The sequence below is a fragment of the Pinus tabuliformis genome, chromosome 4_1 (genome assembly GCF_031772625.1).
Source record: "Pinus tabuliformis cultivar Carrire ecotype Pingquan chromosome 4_1, CPIR1, whole genome shotgun sequence".
In the NCBI taxonomy this organism is placed as follows: Eukaryota; Viridiplantae; Streptophyta; class Pinopsida; order Pinales; family Pinaceae; genus Pinus; species Pinus tabuliformis.
In genome coordinates this window covers 475,701,267-475,707,271 of record NC_142303.1, presented here as the reverse complement: position 1 = coordinate 475,707,271, position 6,005 = coordinate 475,701,267, and the positions used below count along the sequence as shown (strand labels likewise).

The 6,005-nt window shown below is 38.5% G+C and overlaps 1 long non-coding RNA gene across 1 annotated transcript; it reads left to right on the top strand.

Annotated features, from left to right (window-relative positions):
• Positions 1-450: 450 nt before the first annotated feature.
• LOC149176543 (uncharacterized) lies at positions 451-5,703 on the top strand. Its single transcript, XR_016258654.1, has 2 exons — positions 451-4,693; positions 4,861-5,703. It is a non-coding gene; the product is annotated as an uncharacterized LOC149176543 (long non-coding RNA).
• The last annotated feature ends 302 nt before the right edge of the window (positions 5,704-6,005 follow it).

Here is a 6,005-nt window from a genome sequence, read left to right as displayed (position 1 = left end):
AAAAAACCAAAAAAAAAATTACATTGGACAAATGTCAAAAACCCCATTCCAAACCCAACCAAAAAAACAAAAAAAAAATTACATTGGACAAATGTCAAAAACCCCATTCCAAACCCAACCAAAAACATTGAAAAAAAACAAAAACAAAGTTTCAAAACAATGAAAACAAAAAAAATTGGTGCCCATACCGTTTTTATGGAGATAATCGGTCTCCTCCTTAGCACACTCTTTGATTTTCTCCTCCACGCAGTTGATTTAGCTCCAAAATGGCAAAATATCCAAGCCTCTCCAACACTCCAAGTCTCCACAGCCCTCCGTGTGCTTTGCTGTCCAAATGAAATAAAAGAAATTAATATTTTTTTTTTTCCTTATAAAACTGCGCTGCCCCGACCCTCCACGATAATTACCAAAAAAATCACGATTTTTTCGAAAAAATCACGTATAAAAAAGATGCGAGTACTACTCGCGATATTCTCGTTTTGATGAAAAACTCGCGATTAAACGATAAAATCGCGATTTTAACAACTCTGATATATACAAGTCGATTGGGTGCATTTATCCCCAAGGGACACACCCTTTCATGGTGGGGCCGACTTGTATCTTTTGAGCCTACATGAAACCCAAAAATAAAATTTGTTTTATTTTAATTTCTAGGCTAACTTAAGAGGCCTGTTGGCATGTGGTAATACCTCCTGGTGCTACACAAAAATCAACACTCCCTCTTAGCGAGAGAGGTATTCTCCTTGTTTGCAACATATTCTCCTTTATTGGAAATTTACCCTCCTTGAGAAGAGTTTATGAGCTTGCCATATTGATGCATGTCTATAGATAGCTCCATCCTAGAGTGGGCAATGTAACTCCTCATATATCCAGGGTTGGCCAAAGTCCTTTATGGTTCGTTAGGCAAATGTATCAATCTCCTCTAGTCGGGGCCTAGCTTAGGCATTCAAATTTTTCTAGCTTCTGGATAGAATTTGCCTTTGGACCATTTGTCTTTCTGGTCAAATACCTTTATGACCTAGCCAAGTCCTCCTGGCTTCAAAAGTGAATTACATGTACCTCCTTCAGTCGTCATAGCCAAGTCCTTCTGGCAGCCAAGTCCTTTTGGCTTCTAAGGAGAAGATCTGTCCAATCCTATAATTTCCTGGGGACATTCACCTCTAGTCAACCTAGCCAAGTCCTTTTGTCTTTAGAGTCGAGTGTATCCCATAGTTGCCCCTATAATTCCCTTGGGCCATTCACCTTTCTGGTCAAAGTCCTTTATGACCTAGCCAAGTCCTTCTGGCTTTTAAAGGTGAATGTATTCATCCCCCTTGGTCAAAGTCCTTTATGACCCAGCCAAAGTCCTTTATGGCTTCAGGAGATGCAGCTCAATCCTGCAAAGACTTCATCATTCCCTTCCAAAGAGGGAGGCATTCAACATCAAACTGAGTTTGTCTTTGAAGTATGTCCACAATCTTCTCATTCGCAGATATGTATTGGAGCTCTCTTGCTCCTCTCTATATCATGTCTCGGATGAAGTGGCCCGGCCATGTCCTTCTGAATTCTGCTGCCTCTGTCACGTAACCAAGCCCTTCTGCTACTGCTGCTCCCTCTGTCACGTAAGCAAGTCCTTCTGCTATGGCTGCTCCCTCTTACTGGGAGAACTCTCTTACTACAAACTTTGGTTAGCAACCTTCATGATGTACCTGTGAACTTCATTTAGGAGGTCATGGAAGAAACATTTATAATCAAGCAAAAAGCACAGACAAAAGGCTGTCCAAAGAATAAAAATAATAATGTAATCAAAGGAGAGGGATATGAATTACTTATCTGCTGAGAGTTATATGAAATTGTCCTCTTGATTCTAGCCTCCTCATTTTAAATCCTTCTGCAATCTTTATATTGTGTTGGAACTGGAAACCATAAGATTATATTTTGAATAGTGGAACTGGAAACCATAATGGGTAAGTGATATTATAATTTATAAGCATGATACATAAAAAACTTACAATGACATGACCCAAAATGGAAATTCAACAAGATAAACTTGGCTGAATGGAAAGATGATGCCATTAATTCACCGAAAGGACTGACCTTTGTCTATAATCGCAGTTTGAAAAACAGGTCTCCACTCTTGCAATAGCCACAAGAAAATACATGGGATTCTTTAAGACACACCTCAATGTTAAAAGAGTCCTCCCTTTGGATAGGGATATAACAAGAAATTCAGAAACATCTATTTATTGTGAAATCTGCCACGCCAACAAATAGCAGAACACCCTTCTAGTCTACGACAATCTCTACCATTTCCCTGAACAATAAGGGAAAGTAGCAGCATGAATTTTGTTATAATTATATCAACTCAAGAGGCCATGATTTTCAGTCAATTAATTAAACAAATTGACCATTTTTGTGCTCATCAAAGGACTTCATGAAGAATATACATAGGTTATGTGGGTTGCCAAAAATTGTTGAGTGCCAGTGGCAATGAACTAAAATTTAAAAAGTTCTGGAGTTACTTTTTTAAAGTTTGACAACTATAAACAAGTACTTATTATAAAAAAGCAGATCAATAAGTTAAGATTGTCAATAAATGTATGGAAACCTACCTAAGGAGTTTTGCAGTAGACAGACTCAGAAATAATATTCAAATCATAAATGGTTTCATCTAGCAGAAACATGGTACAGCATAGAATATTACATATGTGTCAAGGCATTGTAAGGGTATGGAATGATTTAAGGCATGGACTGAGCCATAATGGACATCAATGACACCTACTAAACATAACTGATTGCATTGACTTCTAAAATTAGATTGAATCAGTGAAAGAAAACCTGTGCCAAAAATTAGGTTGAGAAGAGAAGAGAGGAAACTTGAAAATGATTTTCAAGCAAAGGATGGGCTCTATGTTAGATTGCAGCTGTGCAAGTGAGAATCTTTCGAAGGAAACAAAACGGAGAAGCTTGGCCTGACATTTTATGGACCTCATTACATCTGCTATGATGGAAAGTATTTCCTGTCCTAGACCTTCCTGCAGGATGGAAAATCTACAGTGAACTTCTTGCTTAGAAACATGTTAGGTTCAAATGTTGATCCAAACTGAAGTTCCGAGGCTAGATGAATGTTGAGCAGTGACGACAACTGCCTGATGGTTTGTTTCATTTCTTTGTGGCAATGAACAGTCACACTGTTTGGCTGTCCAGCTTCATCAGCACAATTGCTTATAAGCTTAATGTGGCTGTGTAAACCTGGGGAATGACAATCCCATAAATATTGAGCATTGAAATTGATTTCTTGCCAAGTTATTTTTTTGGTGTGTAACAATTTGTTGTGTGTCTAATTTCTGTTCTGCCACCTCCGACCTCAACAAGTGGCATCGGAGCTCCAGAAATTGAAGTTAATGCAACTCTATCCAGTCTGTTGAACTTTGGGGGTTCATTGTTGTTGTGTACAATTTAGGTTACCAGTGATTTGATTTTCACGTGATGGATTGAACCTGCAGTCAACTGTTCATATGCCTGTGGATGGCACTGAATACATATATAAATATAATCTGAAATTAGAGAGTATCTGGTCGATGCATGTGAGCACCAGCTGCATTCGCTCATAGCAACCGCTGTTGCATTATTCATTTGTTTCATTGCGAGGAATGTCGAGAGAGCCACTTTGGGACAATTGCTGCTCTGGTTTGCACGTATCAGCCTTCATTCAATTCAACAATGTGAAAACTCTTTATACAAAATCTAGAGACAAAGCAATGTGAGGTTCAACTGGTAAACTATTATGTTGAAATACATGTTTCTTTATTACGCAGGCCGATTTTGGTGAAATTCGGGGTTTGTTGTTGGCTTGTGAATTTTGGGGTTCTGGCCCGAAATCTAGTGTTTTTTGTAAATTTGGGGTTTGACTCAAAATTTGGTGTTTTTGGCCAAGAGAGACCATTTAGAAATTCAATGGGAAGAATAGCTTCGAGTTGTGGAAGCTCAAGATGTGGGATTTTTTGTTGCAACAAGGCTTGCATAAGGCCTTGGATGGCAAGAGAAAGAAAACCGGTGGGTATGTCTGATGAAGACTGGGAAGATTTAAATGCAAGAGCTCTCAACGTTATTCGTTTGTCTCTAGTAGATTATGTCCTTTTCCATATTATTGGAGAGGAAACAACTTCAGGCCTATGGAGTAGAATGGAGGGTCTCTATATGACGAAATCCTTGACAAACAAAATCTACTTGAAGAGGCAACTGTACAATCTACTGATGAAAGAAGCTACCAAAATTGCTGATCATTTGAATGTTTTTAATACACTTATATGCCAGTTAACTAGTATGAACATAAGGATTGATGAGGAAGATAAGGCAGTGACATTATTGTGTTCGTTGTCTAAATCTTGGGATCATATAATCAATTTCATTAGCTTTAGTACAACTGACTCTCTTGACCATGATTCTGTTGTGGGAGCATTGTTGTCTGAGGAGGTGGGGAGGAAATCCATTATAGAAACCTCCACACCAGGAGCAATGCTGGCTAGAGTTCAATCCAGAGAAAGAGGAGAGACATCAAGAGGTACATTGAGATCTAAGTCAAATGGTAAGAAGACTAAGTTCAAATGTTGGTACTGCAAAAAGACTGGGCATCTCAAGGAAGAATTTTAGAAGAGACAGGAATCCAAGGAAGACTCCAAGACAAAAGCTAATCCAGTTCAGTCAGTTACAGGTATGGTTGATGAAGTTTTATCTATTTGTAATGACTCCAAATATCATGAAAAAATGGTTATTAGATTCTGGTGATTCACACCATATGTGTCCACATAGGAGTTGGCTTTCCTCTTATCACGTTGTTGATGGTGGTACTTTTCTTATGGGGAACAATGTCTCTTGTAGGACTGTTGGGGTTGTGAGCATTAAGATAAAAATGTTTGATGGTATCGTAAGGACATTGACAGAGATAAGACATGTAGCTGAACTTAAAAGGAATTTTAGTTCTTTGGGAGCTTTAGATTCTGGAGGTTGCAGGTTTACAGGTCAAGGTGGAGCACTGAATGTGTCCAAGGGCATCTTGGTGGTTATGAAGGATACACAGATAGGGGACATTTACAAATTGGAAGGAAACACTCAAATAGATGGAAAACCGGTGGCATCTGTGAAAGATATCTGGAACAACCAGAAGCAGTTGTTCAAGATCCCAAGAGAAGATTTGTTTGCCAGCTCAAGAAGTCATTGTATGGCCTGAAGCAGTGTCTCAAGCAATTGTACAAGAAGTTTGATTCCTTCATGGTGAGCCAAAATCTTACTAGAAGTGAGTATGACCATTGTGTTTCAAAATTTTAATGGCATATTCATTATCTTGTTGCTATATGTTGACAATATGCTTGTTGCAAGCATGATTGAGGTCAACAGGTTAAAGGCTCAGATGACTAGCACATTTGTTATGAAGGATCTAGGAGCAACAAAACAACATTGAAATACATAGAGACAGGAAAATGGTAAGCCTTGGTTAATAGAAGTATGTGGAATGTGAAACCTGTAAATATTTCTCTTGCTTCCATTGTAAGCTTTATTCAAGGTTATGTCCTAGTGGTAAAGAAGGAAAGTGTAATATGTCGTGTGCTCTATATGTCAGAACAGTAGGATGTTTAAAGTATGCAATGAAATATTTCATATGCTGTTGGTGTTGTCAGCAGTTACATGGCTAATCGAGGTACAGATCATTAGGTAGCAGTAAAATGGCTGCTTCAATATTGTAGAGGCACATGTGTTCCATCTTTAATGGAGGAAGAGTAGATCTTGAGAGGATTCTTGCTCAAGAAAGTTATAAAAAACATGTACTCCCTTTGGCTTACAGGAAAGGTAATGAATGGGCTTGGGCAAGGTATCCGTAAATTGTTGTCAAGGTGAGATTGTTGAGCGGTGACAATAACCACCTGACGGTTCATTTCATTTCTTTTTGGCCATGAACAGTCACACCGTTTGGCTGTTGAACTTCTTTAGAACAGTTGCTTATAAGTTTAGCGTGTCTGTGTAAACCT